At 39.8% G+C, this 24,617-nt stretch overlaps 1 protein-coding gene across 5 annotated transcripts in view; it reads left to right on the top strand.

Moving 5' to 3' along the window:
• STK38L (serine/threonine kinase 38 like) overlaps window positions 1–24,617 on the top strand; it is a 105,864-nt gene that overhangs the window by 19,575 nt on the left and 61,672 nt on the right. The window contains exons 1-2 of one of the 5 annotated variants that reach the window (XM_050746718.1): window positions 6,191–6,282; window positions 7,459–7,518. The exons of 1 other annotated variant lie outside the window; for it this stretch is intronic. The gene's annotated coding sequence lies outside the window, so the exon portion shown is untranslated. Of the gene's footprint in view, window positions 1–6,100; window positions 6,283–7,458; window positions 7,519–24,617 lie in introns of those variants that run through there. 3 more of the 5 variants (XM_050746716.1, XM_050746717.1, XM_050746719.1) reach the window with 3 other exon arrangements.

Genomic DNA, 24,617 nt, shown 5'->3' on the forward strand with positions numbered 1-24,617 from the left:
AATGACTGATTGAGGTTGGGGTACAAAGACCTGGTCCTGTGCCTCAACAGGGACAACTCTGAAGAGCCATCCCTACTCCAGAGCCCCTTGTGGGAGAGGCTGAAGCCTCTGTTGCAACTGCATTATATTTCAACTTCTCTTTGCCTGATCTTGCTGTCTTCTCTCTCTCACCTGAGTTGATCCAGAGACCACTTTCCAATACATCTCCTGCACATGAATCTGAGTATTTCAGATTTCCCAGGAAAGCTGACCTAAGAGCGAACCATTTTATGTAAATGACCATTTTACATATGTGAGTGGGGCTTTTGATAGGCATTTCAAGTTGTAAAACAGGTCTATTTACAAACATTTTTAATATATTAAAATTTCCCAGGAAGTATGCATATTAATCTTGTTATAAGAATTTTACTTCATTATAATTCTACCCTAGGAACTGTTGTAGTCTGAGAGTAACAACACAAAGATGTTAACAAGAGATTGTGTCTGGATTGCTTAGGATAGTCAGAGCTTGATACTTAGCTTTTCATGTCCAGAAATTTAACTTTGTCAGACGTGACCAAACTCAGAGAAACCAATACAGAGTAAGGGTAGTCTAACTGAGAGGAGAACATGTGGCAATTTGAGAGTGGGAATTTATAATGAGAAATGTAATTGCCAAGCAAACCAAAAATTTCTATTGGCTAATTGACATACTCTCACCTCATAAGAAAATCTACATGGGATGTCAAATCAGAAATTTACTTGACGAATACAATGATTGATTTACCTGATTTTAATTTATCCAATTTATCTGATAACCTTTGTAGCATTCAGCCCTGGTAGGGCATACCGTGAGTAGACCAGATATTCATTTCTGCTTGCCAAGGTACTCTTGCCCCAGACAGCTTGCAATATACAACTTAATACTTGTAAATAAAACGCCTCTGCCCAAAGCTCTGCAACAGCTTCCTATTGTTATTATATGAAGATAAATCTTAGCTGGGCATGGTAGCACACACCTGGAGTCTCGGTTACTCAGGATGCTGAGGCAGGAGGATCACTTAGGCCCAGGAGTTTGAGCCTGCAGTATGCCATAATCACACCTGTGAATAGCCACAGCACTCCAGCCTGGGTAACATGGTTAGATCTTGTCTCAATAACAACAACAACAACAATTTCTTAACCTTCTCCACAAGGCCCTGTGTTGTCTAATCAGAGAAAAAAAATTCCTTGAAAGCCCTATTTGGGTTATTTTCTCCAGGAAATCAAATCAGCATAAAAATGCACGAAGCTAACCCGCTGAAAGCAATCACCTGATTCCTGGGGAGGTTGGAGAGTATAGCAGAATGAATGAGAAGCACACCCAGTAACTTCTCCCCGACAATTCCTCTCTGTAGCTTTATAAAATCATTCAGCCAAAATTATCAACACAGCACCAGCTGACACCAAGAATGATCTTGCCTGCCCCAGACTCTACTAGGATTCGCTACATTTAAACAAGCCACAGGTTTTGTAACTGACTTCCCTACATAGCCTTATCCCCAACCCTAAGGCCAGAGCTGAAAGGAAGAAGAGGAACATAGATTGCATGCCTGTGAAGTGGCTTTCCTGTCAAGGTCTTAGTCTTTCTTTCACTGGCTGGATTAAAAATATAAACAAAACCCAATGTGAGCAAGCATGTGGGGAAATGGGAATTTTCTTGCACTGCCTGCTGGTAGCGTGGAAATTGGTGTAACCTCTGGATGGTAGTTTGGTAACAGGCTCAGAAATGTAAAGTGTGCATTGCCTTTGAGTCACTTCTAGTAGCTTGCCCTGAAGTTCACATTCTCTAGTAGGAGGAGATAACTGAAAAGGAAGTTCAACTGTTTTAACACAGTGGAAACTGTTGCAAGTAATGGTTTAGAATTTTAAAAACCACAAATATCAAATCTTCAGAAACATACTTTTTCAAGAGTGACCCTCTATGTGATTGTGATGTAATGTCAAATGTGAACTGAGGGATGTCAATCCATAATATCAAGAAAAATTAATGCTAAAAAATCTCTAATGTGATTCAGCCTTTTTTCAGTCTAGTCAAGTCAGTTAAAAAAGAAATCAGGGATCAATTAGAAATCACTGTTTGCAGGTTTATAAAGTAATTTGCAGAAGACAGTCTGGTGATAGCTCTGAATGGATTGTCATGTGCATGATTAAATGGCCCAGTGAAAGTCCCATGCAGCTTGTAAAATAGAGTCTTCATTTTCAAACAAACTCAACTGCACTTAGTTGTCTGGTCTTGGTTAGAGTCCTTTTGAAAGTCATGGATATGAGAAGAGGAGCCAGGAGTCAAGCACCTTTAGTCTCAAACTGGAAAGGCCCATTCAGCTTTTTAAAAAATCTTGTAAACTTTCAATTTTTTTCCATGGTAAAAACTTTACTAGCTTTTCATCAGGAGAGACTTCCAGGAGAATGAAAAAGCACCTATTCTCTCTCCTTTCTAAATCTATTGGCATAACACTGCATATCATAAACTTTTATGCTCTTTAAAGTCTCCTTATCTGTAGTCGCATCTCCATTATCATTGTTACTGTTTGTGTCTTTTTGTTTTCCCTGGATTAATCTTGTCAAGCTTTTTCCTATTTCCTTTACTTTTCCAAAGAATCAGTTTTTGGTTATTGTCAATTTTAATAGTTAATTTCTGCCTTTATCTTTAAAATTATATTTTAAATTATTAATCATAACAAAATTTACATACATTTGAAAAACAGAGGTATATATGGGAATGATTATATATTTGATTTACATTCCTTGGTGGACATAAGGGTAATGGAGGGGCTTCTGCTCTAAGTTTTATATCCTCCTTCTTCCTTTGAATTTATTTTGTTTTCTCTTTCAGGTTTCCTGAGTTGAAAGCTTTGTTCATTTGTTTTCATTTTTGTGTTTTCTGTGAAGTGCATTTAAAACAATAGCCCTCTAAATACTGCTTTGGGTATATCCCACAGTTGCAAAATTGCATAAATGGAAAAGTTGCTTTATTCATTTGGTGGAAGGGTTTTATCAATAGCTGTCCTTTTTTTTTTTTTTTTTTTTTTTTTTTTTTTGAGACGGAGTCTTGCTGTGTCGCCCAGGCTGGAGTGCAGTGGCGCGATCTCGGCTCACTGCAAGCTCCACCTCCCGGGTTCACGCCATTCTCCCGCCTCAGCCTCCGAGTAGCTGGGACTACAGGCGCCCGCCACCACGCCCGGCTAGTTTTTTTGTATTTTTAGTAGAGACGGGGTTTCACCATGTTAGCCAGGATGGTCTCGATCTCCTGACCTCGTGATCCACCCGCCTCGGTCTCCCAAAGTGCTGGGATTACAGGCTTGAGCCACCGCGCCCGGCCTCAATAGCTGTCCTTTTATTATTATGTACTACTGCCATTTGGCATTCATTTTTATTTACTATGTGGTAGGCCTAAGAGAGTAAAAGTAATACCAAAGAGTTCTGATCAAGGAGCTAACAATTTCAAATGGTAAAAACAAAAATTAGATAAATCGAGTGCTAAAAAGGTTTTCATCATGAGTTTTCTCATCCTTTCTGGCCTACAATTTTAGCCTGTCTGCCTACATTTAGCATAAACTCAAAGAAGAGGGAATAAGTGGAGGAAGGGGATACAAAGTCATATTCAGCTGTAGGCTAATAACGTTAGCAGTGGCCATAGTGTATGTTTATTACCTGAACTTTGATTCTGTATCAGATAGTTGGTGATAAGAGTTTTGGAAGTTCCTACAAATGATCTATTACTTAGGTCAATGGTTCTTAACCTGGGTCTGTGAACCTCAAAGAAAAATATATATATATATTATATATATAAAACTATATAGTTATATAGTTATATAATTTTTTCACTAAATTCAAACTGAAAATTAGCATTTGTTCCATCATAAATGTACGCAGCAAACCACAGGAATATTAGCAATACCTGTGACTTTTCCTCAATAGGAATCACACATATTTTCTACCCCATTAAAGTTGTTGTAGATATCTCAAAATATTGTTTATATTACTACAAAATTACTGTAGGTCTTGATCTTATTATTTAATGCATTAATAAAGAGGCAAATATATAACCACTTTAGTTATCTATGGCAGTGTAACATAGTACCCCAAAAGTTAGTGGCTTAAAACAACAAATGTTTATTGTCTCACAGTTTCTGTGGGCCAGAAATCTGGGCTTGGCTAGATACTGGGCCTGCTGGCTCAGTATCTGGTTTTACAAGGCTGCAGTCATCTCAAGGCTCAACTGGGAAAAAATCTACTTCCAAGCTTACTCACGTGATTATTGGCAGTATTCAGTTCATCACAGGTTGTTGGACTGGGGGCCTGAATTCCTTGGTAGCTGTTGACTGGGTATCTCTCAGTTCCTTGCCACGTGGGCCTCTCTGTAAGGCAGGTCACAACACAGCAGCTGGCTTCCATGAAAGCGAGCAAGTGAGAGAGCAAGGACAAGCAAGATGGAGCCCAGAATCTTTTTGTTACCTAATCATGGAAATGATATCCCAATCGCTTTTGCTGTATTTCCTTTTTAAGAACTAAGTTACTAGAGAAGGGAATTATAGAAGGCAGGAATACCAGAAGCACAGGATCATTGACAGCCATCTTAGATGCTACCACTTACCACATAATTATAACACAAGCTCACTTTTTAGTATTTCTGGTAACTGTATGTTAACATTATCAATTTCCTTTGTAACCCTAGGTAGTTTATGCATTTAAGAATACTGTTTCGAAAAGGGGTCCATAGACCACCAAAATTCTGGTTCATAGCTCTGATTTGTTTCCGTTGAGGTACTTTCAACAACCTCCCAGGGAAATTTGTTTACAATGGTCTCAATTTAGGAAAATTTAGGAACTAAAGGTCAAAGTCTTAGCCTATCTCATATTAACCTAGACTGCTACTCTACACTAGTTCATATTACTCTAGCATGGCGCATTTGAAGACATAAATTTGCTATGGAACAAACCATACACTATTCTCAATCCTACTGTAGCATTTGAATGGTATGTGTATGCGTGCACTACAGGGAGAAGGGTGTATAGGCCTCTGTCAAGCTTGTCTGATCACAATTAAACCTCCTATGCTTGTATATGACAAATGTCATTTGAGTTTCAAAATGACCATATAAGTGGAGCTAATCTCCCCCAAAATACACTAATTACCAAACTAGAGCTTTTCCCACTACTGAGCAAAGAATGAAAAAGCACCGTGTAAGAAAGAGAAATGATGTAATGCTTCTTTCCTAAGTGTTTTGCTTGTGTCACCTGCTCTTGGGAAACCTAAAGATGACAGGTGGCATTTCTAAGTGATAATTTTTGCAAGCACAGTACCAGCTTCATATATTGTCTCAATAAACTAAAAGTTAAGGATATTTTATAAAACCTCCAATACTCATATTGAGGATAAACTTGTCAACAATAATTGGTAGTCATTCTCTTATTTGGCTTTCCCAAAGGCCAGTTTTGTCCCCATACGCAAATTGCATCAACCTTCCCAAAGTTGTCCCTTTTGGGTCATCCTATAGGGGAGTGCTCTTCTGCACAATTCTCAAATCCTAATGATAAAGCAGGCCAGTGCTGTCAGTTATTTTAGATTTTCCAAGAAAACCCAAACAGGTTTTTAATGTATTTTTTGTGGCATTTCCAAATCCTAGTTCCTTTCCAGTCTCTGGAGTCCCCTCATGGTGAAATGGAAGCATCAAGGAACCTGGGTGGCTTCGAGTCCCCACAGCTACCGACTGAGCAACTTAGCTGATCCGTCTTTGTTGACCACTGTTTCCCCATCTGAAAAATGTGTGAATTCTCTTTCCATTTCTAACATTCTTTGCATTACATTGTTTGAAAAATTCGGATGACATTTAGAATGCGACTAATGTCGCAACACACTAGGCCACCCTCAAGAGAGCCCTGAACAGGTTTTGAGTAAAAACGGCAGTGAGGTGAGGCTGGTGAGAGGAGAAGCGGTGAGAATCAACTCCCTGAGAACTAGTCTGAACTTCACCAGCCAGAGATGGGTGGGGCCGGGGAGAGCGGCGTTGACGACAGAAGACTACTTCCGGTTGTGGTGCGTATGACGTCAGGGCGAGTCGGACCGACCCAGCCACCGAGAAGCCGAGGAGGGAGGGCTCGCGAGAGTTCAGGGAGGCCGCCCCGAGATTCCGGCGAGGCCGCGGGTCCCACCTCCCGGGGGCGGGGCGAGGGCGGAGCGGGGAGAAGGGAGCGGACGGGCGCCCGGCCGGCTGCGGTCCGTGCGGAGGCTGAGCCGGCCGCGGGCGCGACCGGAGGCAGGTGAGTTCGCGGATGCGGCGCTCGGCTGGGGGTCCGGGCTCGCCGCGCCAGCCCCAACTCTGAGAGCAGGAGGAGATCTTAGGTGTCTTTGAGTGTCCAGGGAAAGCGGGGCTAATTCCGGGGCTGGAAATGTCTCCGGGGAACCTGCGGCGACGGCCTTGGCCCTCTTATTCCCCGGGGTGATACTGGCCCCGTGTGTCCGCAGAGGGAGCCTCGCGCCCGGGAAGGAATCTTTGTCCTTCTCTCTGCTCCTTTCTCCTTCCACTCCCCAGCCCCAGAGCACCCCACTCCGGGTCCCCGCCTGGGCTTCATAAACAATAACAAATGTCTCGGATCCTCTCCGGGTAGCCCCAGCGCTCCCGTCCCGTGCCCTCCAGCCTATGTCACCCAGAGCCAGGATCCGAGGCATGGCTCTTCAATTGTGGGGGCTGTTTGTGTACCGTTCCTAAAAACTGATGCGTCAGATTGCCAAACATTTCTCAAGACAGACTCAGGAAAGCCTCCCAGCTCCCAGAAGCCACGGAGTGCTCAAAACCAGTCTTAGAGTCTATCTTTACCATTGCACCCGTAGCCCCTTCCTTTCAAAATCATTTTCTCCCACTCCTTTTTTCACCTTTAGTATCGAGGTCAAACGAGTGGTTATTTGATGTGGGAATAGAAAAGATTATAACCAATTGAGTAGGGCACGTTTCACCTTTAAAAAGTTGCCAGGTTGACAGCAAAAGAACAAACTTTATTTTCAAAAGCAGTGGCCTTTCCTTTTACTGGTGCTGCTTTTGTTTTGTGGAATAGCTTTTCGGGTTCTAAGTTTGGAGGAATGATATAAAAAGAAATGGAAGGTGGGGGGAGGGCTAGTGGCTCTGAAAGTAGTGGCTTGTCCAAAAGTAGGATGCTGTTGTTTCTCACTTGATAAAATGCAGAACCAACGCTCTTGCCTATTTCACATAACTTGTGGTAAGTTTTGAGAGAGGCCACTTAATCGGAAATGGCCTGACTGTTAGCTTATTTTACCGCTCAAATATGAAAAAACAGCTTTAAGTGATTTAAGTTCTACCTCTTGATTGTAAGATGGGGATTGATGAGTGAGATCCTTTTTGGCGCTGGGGCTTGCGTTTGACCGGTCTCTCTACTTTAAGGCAGGGTCTATTGTACTTAAGCCTCTTTTTGCTTCCTCAGTACAGATTCCTCAGTACAGATTCTTGAAAGTTCTTTGTCTCAATCATCTGTGTATATAAGGTACTGTAAACCTCTTTGAATTTGGCCTTTCTCTCTGTGCCTCAGGATATGTAAAACAATTAAGTTTATTATACTCTCTCCCCAGTGGCTGAGAGGTATTGTATGTGAATTAGCCACCCTTGTGACTATTTGAGGAGAGAGAAGTTAGTCTAAAATACTATGTTAAATTATGATATTACATAATTTTATTGCATAAGTTCATCGAACTACTTACATCTGAAAAATCCTGATCTCAAAAGAGGTACAATGAATTAAAAAATGCTTTGGTTTGACCTCACTTAGCTTTGTTTTCTCCTTGTTAAGATGGCTGATAATGTTTCCCATTTGGTTGGGATGTGTTTAGAATGAGAAGCAAAGTTGGGTGTAGTTTTTGTACTCTTTTGAAAGGCCCTGCCACTGGGAATGAAAAAATTAGACTTAGAAAACCCACATTAAATAGGAGCAGTTCTTCTCTAGCCATTTGCTCTTGAGTTTGTTTTAAAATAAGTCAAAGAATAGAGACTAAGATGATTTGTGCCAACAAATAGATGTCCTTGCCAGTTTTTATGCTGCAAACTTGATTTCTAAAGGTAGGACACTATAAGAACAAAGGAAAAATTGGACTTTCTAAAAAATGATAACAAAGCAATGGACTCAGTTCAGCTCTTTGCTGTCAGAAAAGTTCTGTTCTCTTAAATGTAAGGAGAGCATCATTGTGTTAGTGAAATTGGATAATGCCCTTTCGAAAGTGCCTCCCCAGTGATCCAGGATAAGTTGCAGACTTTTTTTGGTGTGTGTGACACTTTTTGTTAAGAGAGAGGGCACAAATCACAGCCAGAAAGACTTGCATCTCGATGTATTGTTAAAATGCTTTTATTTTATGTAAATAGTGTAGGGTGAATCAAACAAGCATATTGTCATCTAGCATCCTTAGGATTACATTAAAATCAGCAGATGGGCAAGTTATGATTAGGTTAGACTTGACATATGCAGAAATTATGCTACTGTATTTTTATATTAAAAGCACCATTGTCTTTTTGAATGAAATAATGAAAGCAAGCTTTTGAGACATAACTTTTTTTAAAAATTAAAAATATATCTTTGGTTAGTAGTTTAAAAACATGAAGCATATCCTCCTCTTATTCCCCCCAAAATTTTTGTTTAAGTCTTAAGAAAGTATTTAGCAAGGTATGACCAGTACTTAAGTGCACTGGTTGCATAAGCCTTCTGTCTCCAGGTAAAGGTTTGCTAATTGACAGGGTATTATTGTTCAGAATCTTTAGAGGGAAAGAAATCAAAGGCAGCAGTGAACAGTGTTTGCTGCTGTGTACTCTCGGACGAACTGTGGTTGCTGTCTTCAAGGAGATGTGATCCAGTGGGAGAGAAATGTACCTACCCAAATAAATACCATAGAAAATGTGTTTTATGAGGAAGCCAAGGAGGGAGGGATTAAATGCTACTAGGCCAATTAAGGAAGACTGAAATAGGAAAAGGCGTTTCTGTGGATGATTTAAGTGATCTAGTCATATGATAATGATGATAAGTAAATATATAATGCTGCTTCCTGCTAAACCCTTTACATGTACTACTTACTTGCCTGGCTTTAATCTTCACAACAACTGTATGGAGTAGGTATTTTTATTTTTCCCGTTTTGTAGATGAAGTAACTGTGGTACTAAGGTTAGATAGCTACTGAGTGGTAGGACCAGGATTCTGACCCAGGCATTCTGTCTTGTACCCTATGGCGTGCTTAACTGCAATCCATATTTTCTCTCCCATTCATGATGGTCTTCCTGAGGTCTGTAGTTTCAAAAACTTGACTTGGGAAATACGTTCTTCTGACATCTAAATTTTGGGGTCAGTTTTCTAGAAACAGTTCCAAAATAAGGAACACCCAAGTAAATGAGTTATTTTTGACATGTTATTTTAATCCATTTTTGGAAGTTATTCGTGGTACAAATTAAATATAACTATTGAGTGGGACTTTTTAATAATTTTGACTTATTACCTGTAAGTACTCATAAGGACTTAGAAGTGAGAAGTTATTCCATATTAACTCTTTTGCTTAATGGAATGTTTGAGTCATTGTATATTTTGTCCTGTAATTATTATTTTTTTAAAGACAGAGCCTCACTATCTTGCCCAGGCTGGACTTGAACTTCTGGGTTAAAATGATCTTTTTGCCTCCTAAGTAACAGGCACTATAGGCCTGAGCCACTGTGCTTGGCTTTGTTCTGTATTTTTTTTTTTTTTTTTTTTTTTTTTAGACAGAGTCTTGGTCTTTTAGGCTGGAGTGCAGTAGTGCGATCATGGCTCATTGCAACCTCTGCCTCCCAGGCTCAAGCGATCCTCCCACGTCAGCCTCCTGAGTAGCTCAGACTACAGGTGTGCACAAGCATGCCCGACTGATTTTTAAATTATTTGTAGAGACAGGGTTTCATTATGTTGCCCAGGCTGGTCTCAAACTCCTTGGCTCAAGTGATCCTGCTGCCTCGGCCTCCCGAATGTTGGGATTAGAGGTGTGAGCCAATGTGCCCAGCCCTGTTCTGTAATGTTTTAAACCACTTGGCACTGAATAGTTTTGGGGTTGAATTATGAAGTTGAAATTTAGTTAATGATTGAATGTTGGTCTCAGCCCTTTTTAGTTTATTTGCATGAATAGCTATGCTTATAATGGCAGAAACAGGGTGAATAGAGTGTTGTACATGTATAAAATGATAGAAGTTCCATCACTGATACTTTCTGTTGGGGCAACTTTGACAGTTCTTTGGGATTGTGAAATAAAAGGTGCTATAGAAGTGAGCAGTGTCTTGTGTAAATGTCCACCTGATTTTATTTATGAAGTTTCGAGAATAGTCCATATTTGTTGTTTAAGAATTGGAATCACAAATTCAATTGGATTTAAAGGTTAGAAGAAAAGTGTATCTAGGCAGGGAATGCAGCAGGTGAGCAGTGGGAGAGGTATTGCCTACCTTTTCCTAACTGTCCAGCAGGATCTAGACTCTTCAGCTTCTTTGTCAGTGCCCGCAGTTGACCGTACTCGTAGTTTAAGTACAGCTCCAGAGTCGTAGTCTCTGTGAACGAATGTAAGTATCCTCTACTTGACTTAATGGGGTAGGTTCTAGAAGACACTTGTACTAGGACAGTTGATGGTTGATGAGTTTAAAACCTAATGGGAAAAGTAGCAGAACTAAAGCCAAGATTTAAAGCATGTGTATTTGTATAATTGAAATAAGACAAAGATGGCAAAACAAATTGTAAAAGTTTTTTTAAAAAACAGGCCTTAAATTAGTAGTGATGGTATATCCTTTCCATTTACCATGCCCTGATTGGCAGATCTTTAGCCCATCACTTCATGGAGATACTTAGATGTCGACTTCGCTTTGTTATAAAAAGTTTACAGGTTCTTCTAAGTACAGGTAGTTTTGGAAGATTGTCTTAGTAAAAAGGTGTGTGAGTTGGTCTATCAAAAGGAAACCAGTCATACTGTTACCTCCTTGCTAATACAATTTTGGGGTCATCTTCTCCCACCAGGAATAGTTAGTCTGCACTGAAAATCCACGGAGGCAGGTAGCCTGCCCTTAGATGAGCTCTGCAAGTCTTAGGGAAGACCTTAACAGTTATAGGTCATGTGGTGACCTGATCATTCACTGTGGTATTGTACAAATTCAAACAGGCCTGGAGCCTTGGCAGTTGTCTGTGGTTTGTGATGATAACACTTATGCTTAGCTTTTATTTATTTATTTATTTATTTATTTAATTTATTTTTGAGACAGAGTTTCACTCTTATTGCCAAGGCTGGAGTGCAGTGCACAATTTCGGCTCACTACAGCCTCCACCTCCTGGGTTCAAGTGATTCTTCTGCCTCAGCCTCCCAAGTAGCTGGGATTACAGGCATGCGCCACCATGCCCAGCTAAGTTTTGTGTTTTTAGTATAGATAAGGATTCACCATGTTGGTCAGGCTGGTCTTGAACTCTGGACCTCAGATCATCCACCCTCCTTGGCCTCCCAAAGTGCTGGGATTACAGGTGTGTGTCACTGCGCCTGGCCTATGCTTACCTTTTAAATTCTTAACAGCTCCTTGCCTTTCCCTGAATTAACACCGAATCAGTTGGTAGCCCAAATTGTTGATTCTCTGGCCATTTATACAGAAGGCTTCATGTTTTCCTTGCCTTTTGCTGATTCTCATTGATTCCACAGGTATAGAATTTGTACGTTATAATGTATAAGTCTCTGATCCCATATGCACAGATAACATCCATTGTTTTCTTACCTCTTTGAGTTATTTACTATCTCTACAGCTGATTCAGGAGATTTTATTCCTCTTTTTCCTGATTCCTGGGACACTTTTACTGCTTTTGCCGTTCCTGAATAGGTTGGAGTTAATAACGTTTAACATCACAAATCAACCACAAATACAAGACACCCGGAATAAAGAACAAGATGGCAGAAACTAACATGAGAGCATGATAGCTAATACCGTGTATTTTTGGCATTTGGGGTTGCTGTGCCTTTGCTGCAGAGTGTAGCTTTCGTTCTGTTATGAAAGTTTAAAAAATTGAGTTTGGGACAGAGAAGCCTCTGTACACGTTAATAAGCACTTTTCAGGGGCCTAGTTCTTCCGTTACCATTCTGCTTTTATGAATACAGTTATTGCTGTTCTGCTTTTATGATCTGGAGATTTTGACTACATTTCTCTTGATTCCTCACCAATTCTAGAGACACAGTAAGTAATCTGTACATTTAATATGAAGAAAACTTTGTGTAATTTATATTTCTTAAACTTTGTCTCCCGGTGGTAATATATAGATTTAGCTCTCCGAATATCATCTTCCCCTCTTCAGTGTTCTTGATTCCTTTGTCTTTCTGAAAGTCACCCATTGGGGAACAGGTCTAATAATTTTGTCAATGCCAGTAACCACTTACCACTTACAATGCACCAGACATAGTGCTAAGTACTTTGTATATATTATCTCATTTAATCCTTATAGCAATCCTGTGAGTTATTATCTCTACCTACAAATGAGGACACTGGAGCTTAGAGAGGTGAAGTGACTTGCCCAGGGTCACACAGGTAGACCATAAGTGGTAGAGTTAGAAGTTGATTCTTCAAATCAGGTTTGCTTTCTCTTATATTGCATTATTTTACTACAAAAACTTCTCCTTTTCTCTTTAATTTACCTCCCTCTTCTAGTCCCACTCCAAGTTTTCTTTCTTCTCTTTTCTCCCCTCCTTTTTTGATAATTTCCCCTTTAGGAGTTATTTGCAGTTTTGTATGTCAGACATAAATTCTCTTGGGAAAAGATGCAGAACTAATTATATTCTGATTTCTTATAGAGAGGGATTTGCTCTTAGCACTTATTTTAAGAATAATACCAGGAGCCCTTTTATTTATATTACACTTTATAGTTTTATGAAGCATTTTTACACATTTCCTTACTTAATCCTCATACCAGTCACGTGGTATAGGCAGTGAGGGTATGACTATTACACCTATTTTCAGGTAAAGAGAGGAACTCAGATTAAGTGACTTGTCTGAGATCTCAAAATAATAGACAGAGCCTGAATTTAAACTTAAGTCTTTCAACTCTAATATAAACACTTTATTTAACACACTGGTCTTCCTTGTAGAGTAAAAGCTACTACAGGCAAATTGTTCACCAAGGGCTCTACAAAATTAGTTGGTGAGGCAAGGTTTTTGCCCTCAGCGATTACGGTGCTGAAATAAATGATATAATCAAATGTTCTGACTTCATTTAAACCAATTAGGAGTGGGGAAATATCATTATAGCATGGCATTTTCTAAAGTTTTAAGCCTTGAGCTTTGTTTTGTTTTGTAAGAATTGAGAAGCTGGAATTTTATAGTTCTGATTTTTAAATCATGAAATGTTAAAGTCCTTAATTCTTAAGTTATTGTCTATCTCATTGTGTACTCAACTGCTTACATTCTAACAAAAACAATTATGATAAAAGAATAGGTTGAAGGGAGGACAGACATAAACAGTGAAATTAAGGAACTGGGAATCCTAACAAGGGCTTGCTGAGGTATCTTACAGTAGCACTTTTGTAGAAAATTGAATATGATCCTTAAAAGAATGGATAAGCTGCAAGTACTATTCACTTCTGGAAAGTGATAATATTTGAAAGCTCAGACAGCTTATTTAATGATCCATTTTTGACATACTATCTTGTACTAGTGTTTTGTTTCATTAAATTTTACTAGCAGTGTTCATTTTTACTTAGTTAGGCCTCTACCCACTGACCTGCTCCCATTGTGGAAACACCACACCATTTGCCCCTTATGGCTTTTCTGTATTTGGCAGCTGAGGCTGGTTGCTCAGTTTATTGTAGTACTAGGGAGCTGCCCTTTGTTGTGTTTTTTACAACAGCGATCCATTTCATTTGGACGTTTTCGGATCTGGTTGAGGATGTTCTCCATATGTCGACTCTTATCTGGCCAAACAGAATAGACTTTTTCTATTTTTGTGGCTAGAGTGGAAAATTTTAGGACTGAATTGCATGTATATGACCCATTGATATTCTTAATACTGGCAAATCCTAGAGGAATTACAGACTCATAATATTTTAGTGAGGTTAATCGTCATAATGCATTATTTATCAGCTATTTGCAGGGCACTGTGTTAGGTACCATGGCAAAATAGAGACAAATAGATGTCTGGCCCTCCATTTAGAAAAGTTCAATCCAGTAAGACGTATAACGTATGGGTACAAATAACTGTAATTCAAACAAAGTGATAACGGAGGAACAGGGTACTGTGGGAGCAAAGGAAAGGGAGATTGCTTCTGGCTGGAGAGATTAGGAAAGCTTCCTATATGAAGTGAATTATGAATTGACCCTTTCAGAGTGAAGGACATGCCAGGCAGAGGGATTAGCATAAATTGGGTGTATCTGTACAGCACCTGGTAAATTCTGTTAATTATCTACTTCTCTTTCTGCCCTATTGTATTTGAACCCATTGAACTTAGAGAACTGATGTTTGCCAGCCTTTCATTCTCTACTTCACCACCTGCTCAACTTGGTACATTTACTTAGAGTTGTAAGTGGCAGTAATGTATATGGAGTGAATTCAAGGAAAGAGGGACCAGAAATGGGAAGACCAGTGAAGAGACAAATTTAAATAATCTAGGTAATAATAATGAAGTTCTAAACTAGGTGAGATTGGGAAGGAGAGACTTGCATGGATGTGTCTCTCCTTTCTAGTGAAAGAAGCTAGGGAGTTCTTTCACTGTGAATTGTACACAAAGTACACACCATGTGCCAGGAGATGCGGAAAGGGAAAGACGCAGTGCTCCCTCAGAAGCCGGACAGGTGACTGGAGAGCTACATTCACAGGGGTAGAAATAGCTGCAGTCAGGAATAGCAGCTGTCGTGAAAGAGCAGTAAGAGGCACACCTAAGGGAGAGGGGCACCTGCTTGGGATAGTGAGAGAAGCTTTCCAAAGATGTGTGAGTGTTTGAGCGTAGACTTGAAGGGTGAGGAGGAGTTTTTCAGGCCAAGAAGCCTTAGGCAGGTATTATCACATAGTGATATAAGACACTGAAGCATATTAGGGAGCCACAGGAACCGGAATTGTTGCCATGATGCTGGACAGGATCAATGAACTTTTTATTTGCTGTGTATTTATATTTATCCAGCATTAGCACTCTGAGCTTTTGTAAGAAAGTGTTTCTGTTGCCTCTGGTAGCCTATTGGAAGCACCTCTTCTGTGCTTCCCACTCCCAACCTGGAGTGCAGTGCTGCTGATAAATTGTCCCTTGCTTCCATTTTGTGAAATTAAACAGAAAAAGTAAAGATACCATCAGCTAGAGAGATAAAGAGAAAAGTAAATCCACTGAAATCCTTTTCTTTATTGAAGCCTAGAACCACCAAGGTTGTTGTATAAACAGAATGCTGCATCAAAGCACAGCTTCGAGAGCACTTGACTTGAGGGAGGGGATTGTGGTGGGGACATGATTATTCACCTTTCCCGTAGGGTTTTATGGAACTTTAAACAATTTCCCAAGACTGTAATACCTAATACTGAAGTCCTTTTATTTTAGTTCTAGCCTTGATTCTTTTCCTCTTCTCTACTCTAAGCCTTATTATTTTTAAAAAATAACACAGTTTAATAACTAACATGATCCTAAACTTCAAATGGTGTCAAACATCATCTCTGGTCTTCCTCTGTCCTTGTTTGGTCATTCAGAGACCTGTACCTGCAAATCGTAATTATAAACTTTGTATGTAATCTACATTAGTTTGCTAGAGCTAAAAAGCACTACAGGTTTCTTTTTTACATAGATTTACTTTCTACAGTGGCTTTTTTTTTTTTTTTTTTTTCTGTCCTGTGGATTGGGCCACTGAAACAGAATATAAAGTCGTTTTCTAAGGACAACCAAAAAGTTAATGGTAGTCTGTAATTCAAATTATATCCATTGTATTTCTAGGCCAGGGGTTGGCAGCTGTGTTGGCTTTAGTGGCATTACTGGTAGTACTAAAAGATTATGGGCACTCTCAGGAGGAAAGTGAAAGGAACAGGAGGAGAAAAAGCAGGCTTGCGGGGTGGTGGGAGAGGCATAAAGAGGGGGCAGGAGAAAAAGTACATATGGTTAAAAGAGGTCAAGTACCTCTCACACCTATTCCAGGTACCACTTAGTGGGACCAGTGCCATATTTAAGGATTAAGTTGAACTCCCAGCAGTACTGTCTGAAAATACTCTGGTTGTATTTTTATGCCAAAAATGGCAGTTTGTTTTAATCAAACATTTCTGGATTTAATTTTTAAAATTGTGTATGGACCTGTGTCTCTCTATTTTTAGAATTGAGCAGAAAAGGAGACAGAAATCAGCATACTTCAAATATCAATGAAAATTATAGGCACATTTCTGAAATGTAGTTAAAGCTTTAAGATCTAAATCCATAGATTAGCCCCATTGTATAGCCCAATTCAGGCACAAGGTGGCAGAAAGTAAAGGGCTGAATAGCTGAGAACGTGTGTTTGAATTTTTACTGTAGTAAAACTGCATTTTCATACTAACCAGGAGTGTAACTGGACCCACAGAAGGAAAAATAGGGTGAAGAAATTAGAGCCTGTGCTTTCCTGTTCAAGTACACCAAGTACTCTCTCCCTTTCAGAAAACATTATCAAACAGCACAAAATGTATTTTTTAGAACTTACACAAAATACTGGACTGATGAAGCCAAAAACGAAAATACTCATGATTTTAGCTTTTCTGTAATAGTGGTGAAAAGTTATTTCTGATTGTAAGAAATACTGTATTGAATTGAAGTTTTTGATTGATTTTCAGAGTTGAAAGATGCATTAGAGGTCATCTAGCCCAACTATGTTGTGAATTCCCTGTACATCATCTCCAACAAGTGGATGTTTAGTCTTTGCCTAAATATTTAGGAACTTGCCTAAAGACAAGGAACTTAACAGATCACAAGATGGCTAACTTTCATTCCCTTAAATGGTTAATGTGCTCTTTTGTCCCAATCCTCTTCTCACTCCCTGCACTGTGAGTGTGGGTGATCTCGTTTGCTCTGGTATCTTCAATAACTGCTCTGCAATGATGACTTCCAAACCGGTATATCTTGCTCAGGTCCCCCTCCTGAGCTTGAGACCCCATTGTCCATCTGTCTTCTAGATACTCGCCACCTTTGGTATGTTCCATGGATAACTTGGATTCTGCTCTCCCAGAGCTGACTTTATCTTCTCCCTTCCCAGAACCATTCCTGTGCTCCTTAGCTTTCTCAGTGCATGGCGTTGTTCTCTATTTGGTTCTTAAGCTGTAAACCCAGAAATCACCCTTGACTCGTTCTTGTTGTTTATGACTGACAGCTAGTCACTTTTTAGGTCTTCCTTAACTACGTCTTGAATTCTGCCTTTGCTCTTCCTCCAGTGCCAGAATATTCATTCAGGTGCCCAATGATTGAACTAGCCATCTTTCCATGCTTCCAATCTTGCCTTCTTTTGGTCCATCTTCCATGTGGCTGCCTCAAGGACTGTCCTAAACTTGAATCTGATTATGTAACTTTCATCCTTAAAATTTATAGTGACTCCCCATGGCCTCTTCCGGGCTCTTTAGTGTGACACATGAATTCCTTTTTAGTTTTCCAGCCTTACCTTCCATCACTCCCCTATTCATCTCTCAAACCACACTGAACCACTAGCTTTCTTGTACCTTTGGTCTCACACACTACTTTCTGGAATGCCCTTTCCTATACTTTTTGGGTAATTCCTGTGCTTTCTTTGGTATTCTGCTTAGGCATCTCTTTCAGGGAGGCCTACCTTGCTTGACCTCTTACCTTCAGCAGGGTTAGGTGCCTCTCCTAGGTTTTCTGACAGTGTCTAGTATGTATTTCTTTCATGTTTTTTAAATATCCATACTACAGTAAGAGGTAATAATGTTGGGCATTGACTATGTGTCAAAACTTGTTGAGCATTTGCTATGTGCCAGGCATAGGACAGTGCTAACTGGAAAGTGTTTCCTTATATAATTTTCAACTGGTTCTCATCACAGAATTAGAGATAGTTTTTTTTTTGTTTTTTTTTTGTTTTTTTGTTTTGTTTTTTTGAGGCAGAGTCTCGCTCTGTCGCCCAGGCTGGAGTGCAGTGGCCAGATCTTAGCTCACTGCAAGCTCTGCCTCCCGGGTTTACGCCATTCTCCTGCCTCAGCCTCCCGAGTAGCTGGGATTACAGGCACCTGCCACCACGCCCAGCTAGTTTTTTGTATTTTTTTTTTTAGTAGAGACGGGGTTTCACCGTGTTAGCCAGGATGGTCTCGATCTCCTGACCTTGTGATGCACCCGCCTCGGCCTCCCAAATTGCTGGGATTACAGGCTTGAGCCACCACCGCGCTCGGCCTCTAGAGATAATTTTATGTCACTGCAAGAGTAATGTTTGAAGATGGCTGTCTTACATCTTCTCTCTTTCAGGCTAAGTATCTTCATTGAATTTGTTGAAATGTGGATTTCAGACCTTTTGCCTTCCTGGTCACTGCCATCCGTGTGTTTTATTTAGTTTTCTCTCTTAAAATATGTGGTTCCATTTTACATCAAATGCAGTTGTCATAAAGAAATGTAGGGCTTCTCGGATGGGTAGAAGCTGGATACGGATTGTCATATTTAAGGTATAGACCTCACTTATTTAGGTCCTTAGCTGTGAACATTTTTCTGAACATTTTCCAGAAGTCATCAGAATTATGGGAATTTACTTATATTTAGCAAGTGATGGAGAGACTGACATAAAACCAAGAATGCCAGTTAGTGAATATATTAGTATAACTGTGAATGGAATGGCAGCTTATGGTTGGATGAGCACACTCTCATCACTATAGGAGAATCTACAGGGGAAGCCAGCCCTTCTAATGAAATGGGTAATCTTAATGGGGAGTGTCACTAAGCCAGGATAACCCGATGGAGAGTCTTTATAAGGATGCAGCTGTCCAGCGCCGCTCTGGGGATGTGGTCAGTGTGCTTTCACCTCAGACAGTGTTGGGGGCACATAGGCAAAGTCTTCCTTGTTAAACTCCCGCTCTCCCCACTACCCCAGATTAATATAACCCCCTTCTGTCAACATAGTTGACAAGGTTTCAGCTTTCTTAATTCACTTTCCAATCCTGCCTCCCAGAAACTACACCCTACTCTCTTTTGACCAGACTTGGGTATCCCCAGCCTTTTCAGTCACATATTTTCTTGGAATTACTTATGGTTATGGCTAAATTCCATCACTCTATTTGATTCAGGCCGGTATTACTCCCAGAGGATGACTTAATTTTCAAATTATGAGGACATTTATTTTGCCCTTCGTATGACTATAGGGCATTACTAAGTATTGAATAACTTCAGATACGAGCCAGCTGGTACAGTGTAGAGTATGGCATTCACCTTCCTTGTGCATGACTTTATTTACATGTGTGTGTCAACTTAGCCTAAGATTAAGATTGGATAAATTTTAGAGGCAGCCATTTCACACTTTAATTTATGTCAAGCTTTTTTTTTTTTTGAAGTGGAGTCTTGCTCTGTTGCCCAGGCTGGAGTGCAGTGGCACAATTTCAGCTCACTGCAACCTCTGCCTCCTGGGTTCATCTGGTTCTCCTGCCTCAGCCTCCTGAGTTGCTGGGATTACAGGTGTGCGTCACCACACCCAGCTAATTTTTACATTTTTGGTAGAGATGGGGTTTCACCATGTTAGCCAGACTGATCTTGAACTCCTGACCTCAAGTGATCCACCCACCTCTGCCTCCCAAAGTGTTGGGATTACAGGCATGAACCACCATGCCCAGCCTATGTCAAACTTTTATTTGACAAAACTCTTTAGTTTTTTTTTTTTTTTTAAATGTAATTTAAAAAATATTTTAATAGAGACGGGATTTCATTATATTGCCCAGGCTGGTCTTGAACTCCTGGGCTTAAGCAGTTCTCCTGCCTCTGCCTTCCAAGGTGCTGGGCTAGTTGCCTTTTTGTGTGTATATTTTGAGACGGAGTCTCACTTTGTCACCCAGGCTAGAGTGCAGTGGCATGATCTCGGCTCACTGCAACTAACTTCCTCCTCCCAGGTTCAAGTGATTCTCCTGTCTCAGCCTCCCAAGTAGCTGGGATTACAGGCACCTGCCTTCATGCCCAGCTAAGTTTTGTATTTTTAGTAGAGATGGGGTTTCACCATGTTGGCTGGGCTGGTCTCGAACTCCTGACCTCAGGTGATCTATCTGCCCGCCTCAGCCTCCCAAAGTGTTGGGATTATAGGCGTGAGCCCCCGCGCCCAGCCTAGTTGCTTTTTTATGTATACAACAGTTTTCACAATTTATATTTAGCATTTGATTTTTTTTAACCCAAATATAATTCTTTACATTTTCTCTTTTAAATTTTATTTATTAAAGTTAATATTCTGTTAAAATTGTTTTAGATCTGACTCTGCTCTCTTTTGTTTCATTATTCTCTCCAGGTTCTAGTCATCCCTACATTTTGATAAGGATGTTGGGAAAAGTTTTGTCCAGATCATTGGTAACACTATTGCCCAAGCCCAGTGAATACTGCAGAACTTATTTATGAGCATTCTGAGTTTTGTTGTTTAATTGGTTTTGTATACATGTTACTCAGCCCGTCTCTCTTTTCGTCTCAGAAAGAATTGGAGAGTGGAGCTTGTTAAATACCTTTCAGATAATCACATAGATTTGTCTTATAGCTTTGCCAACAAAAGAAATAAAGTTACTTGGCAAGACTTGTTCTTCCTGAACCTACACTGATTCTCAGTGATCGCCCATCTTTGTCTATTCAGAAACTGTTTTTTATAATCTGTTCTAGGATTTTCTTCGGGCTGAATGATAAACACGGAGTTAATCTTTTGCCATGTTCATATTCTTTTGTTGTGTTTGTGTTTTGTCCTCACTCTGAAAGATGGAGTACTTTGTCTCCCGTCTTAACCTCTTTGGTCTTCCTTACTTGTTAAAGAGTTATTGTAGCATTCAGCAGAATTCTCATGCAGGCTCACAGTACACGACTGGTCAAGTCAGATTTGCAGTGTTGTCGGGGGCAGGTCTTTTATGGCCGCGTCACGTGTCACGGGCATCAGTTCTTTCATCCCAACACGCCAGTTTTTGCTGTCGTTCTCCTAGACTAAGAAGAGAGGCAGGGCTTGAGTGATGGACACTGGACTGGACGTTCTCTTTAGAAAATAGGCGTCATACCTACCTCTTCAGGTGGAAATATGTAAAAGGTCTTTGTAAACTGTGAGGGGGTATTCGAGTGTAGAATTTTTAAAAAGCAAAATAGAAGGGTTTCTTTCCCTTTTTTTTTTCCTGTCATGTATTAAGTACACCATTTCCTTTAACCAACATATTCAGCCTTTTGTGTATACCAGGCCTTTTGTAAACTTTCTCTTCCAGATATAAATTCAAAAGTCCCTTTTGTAGCCCTTAATGATTTTCTTTTTTTTTTTTTTTTTTTTTTTTTTTTTTTTTTTTTTTTTTGAGACGGAGTCTTGCTCTGTGGCCCAGGCTGGAGTGCAGTGGTGCGATCTCAGCTCACTACAAGCTCCGCCTCCCGGGTTCACGCCATTCTCCTGCCTCAGCTTCCCGAGCAGCTGGGACTACAGGCGCCGCCACCACGCCTGGCTAGTTTTTTTTTTTTTTTATTTATTTTTTTAGTAGAGACGGGGTTTCACCGTGTTAGCCAGGATGGTCTCGATCTCCTGACTTCGCGATCTGCCCGTCTCGGCCTCCCAAAGTGCTGGGATTACAGGCTTGAGCCACCGCGCCCGGCCAATGATTTTCTTAAGTTCAGCTCATTGTGGACATTTTACTTCCTGATACCATCCTGTGTTTCTTTTACAGGCATCCATGTTACGTGTCCCTCCTTTCTTTTTCTGTGTCTTTGAAAATCTGAGTTCATTGAAGAGCTCTTTGTGCAGCCAGTCTTTTCAGAATCTTCCCATTTTCTGTCATTAATATCCTTTGCCGTTTATAGCCAGAACTCTGTTTCTTATACCAATTTTTGATCTTTTAGTTGTGACTAGAAGAAAGGATAGGAGCAATACCGGTTTTATGTCAGTCTCTGCATCACTTGTTTGGTTACACAAGTCCCCCCCCACCACCACCACCATGTTTTTCTCACTCATTCTCTTTCTTTGTCTCTTTTTTTCATCTTTCTTTTCTGGATTCTTCTTGTGATATAACTTTAAGAGTTATTCTAAAGCTCACAAGTTTCAGTCTGGTATTTTATCAGATCATGTGTAGATATAGAACATTTCCCTTGTTATTCTTTTAAATTCATTTTCAATTTATAATTTTCTTCCAACAGAACTTAAAATGACACTGTCTTCAGGGCAATAATCATGTTTACCTTCTTTTGTATTTTTCTCATAACACCTAGTCAAATATAGGTAATTTATATAAGAGCATTTAGTGAAAGGGAGCCTAATAAGTGCAAATTCTTACGGGCATACATCAGGAGTAATCCAAAGTCCTTACTGTCTTTGCAGGGTTTTACATGTTCTTGCCCCTGTCACCTCTCTGAACTCTTGCTTACCACTCCCCCTCACTCTGTCTGTGCCATACTGAACTCCTTGCTATTTCTTACACCATACCTCTGCTTCAGGGCCTTTGCACTTACTGTACACGCTGTGCGGTACCCTCCTTCCTCCAGATTTCTAAATCATTCTTTTTCATCTCATTCAAACCTCCTTCTCAATGAAACTTCTTCTGATGACCTCATTTAAAATTTTAATGCCTCTCCCAGCCCCTATACTTTCTATCCATCCCCTTACCCCACTGGAATATAAGATCCGTAAGGGCTGGTATTTTATGTCACTTGTATTTTATAAGGTGCCAGGAACAGTATCTGACACCTAGTGGATGCTCAGTAAATATTTGTTGAATTAATTAATCAAGGCCAGTTTAACTAGACTTCTGTTCTTGAGAGCTTCCTAAAGCAGATGACTCATCTTTCTTTTTTGAGTCTCAGGCAGGATTTACTTTTCTTTTCTCTGAACATTTTGTAATTTTTGTTGCCTAATTGTGTCCCATGTTTCCATTCCCAGCTATTGTAACAAACTTGAAAATTCCATGGTAAATTGATCTCCCATTTCCCAGTACTTCCATTTATCATCGAATTTCTTCCCAGTTTTCACATTCATGTCCAGAATATTTCTTTTCATATTTGAGAGGTGGAAGGGTTAGCAAGGCATTTATCAGAGATGTTGATTTTAGCTGTGGGAGAATTCTAGCAGATATCCCAAAAGTCGAAGTCCCCATCACAGCCTATTTGTGTCTGCCTCAGCGTCTAGAATACCAGCAATTCTTTAAGCTTCTACTTTCCTTGCTTTTGCCCTATTCTAGTGCAGAGTCCTGTTTCATCAAATCTCAGTGATGCTTAATAGTATATTAACTTATTTGTAAATTGTCAGTTTTCTTTCTTCATTTAATACCCATATTCTGGGCTTGGGTTTCCACAGACCTGAGACCACATTGTTGCTAACACCTCTCCCATTTGTTTTTCTGCAACAAATAATTGACCCAAGCATTCCCATTATTTTCAGTTTTCTTTTTCAGAGCATGCCCAGCCAGCTTCTTTCATTGTTACAGTAATATCTGAACTTTTTCTATCTCTTCTTCCATGATCAGCTTAAGGTCTACTTGATCAGTTAATCAAAATTACATAGTGATTAGAAAAAGCTCTAGATCCATCCACCATTTTAACTATGTGACCTGAACAAATTTCTTAAGTTCTTCTCTAAATTTCTTTTCATATCTGTAAAATGGGGAGTGGGGAGCAGTAATGCCTGCTTCTTGCGTCATTAATCTTTGCTTTCAGAATTAAGTGATATGAAGATGATGATGATAAACTTTTATGTAGGGTTTACTATCTGTCAGATGTTGTCTTACAAGCCTTACATATTATTAACTAATACAGTATATATGGTATACAGTTCTGCCTATTAGCATATGCATGGCACGTGGAAGCAGTCAGTAAATGTTAGTTTTTATTAGCAGCAGCAGTAGCAGCACATCTCTGGGTAAACACTCTTTTCTTAGTTTTTGCAAGGTATACTTCCTCACCAGCAAAAAGTCTGTTACAGATGATTGTATACTACGGTATGAACCAGACATTTGTGTACCATTTGTACCATTTTTGACACTATTCATTTGCTGGAAGAAACCACAGGAATCTCACAGTAGTCCCTTCTCTTAAAGGATTAGAGCCCAGACAATAATAATGCTATTATTGAGAAGCCAGCTATTACACACTGAAACTGAATACAAATTATGTCTTTAAATTTAAAGTAAAATTTCAACTTTTAAAAATAGAAATTTTATTGAAAATTGGTTTTTATAATTTACATTTGGTAAATTCCATATATTTTCACTGATTCAGTACAAAATGTTTAAGTCAAAATACCTCTTGAGAAAGCACTATAGAAATTTTGCTAGGTATTAAGGTTAAAAAATCCTCAAACATTACATTTTCCATGGCAGAAAACTCATAAAACCATTGAGTAGTTGATTTCTGAAATGTTTCTTAATTTTAGAATAATATGGGTAAACAGCCAGGTGCAGTGGCTCACGCCTATAATCTCAGTGACTCAGGAGGCTGAGGTGGCAGGATCACTCGAGGCCAGGAG

This window comes from Macaca thibetana, chromosome 11, assembly GCF_024542745.1.
Source record: "Macaca thibetana thibetana isolate TM-01 chromosome 11, ASM2454274v1, whole genome shotgun sequence".
Taxonomy (NCBI): domain Eukaryota; kingdom Metazoa; phylum Chordata; class Mammalia; order Primates; family Cercopithecidae; genus Macaca; species Macaca thibetana.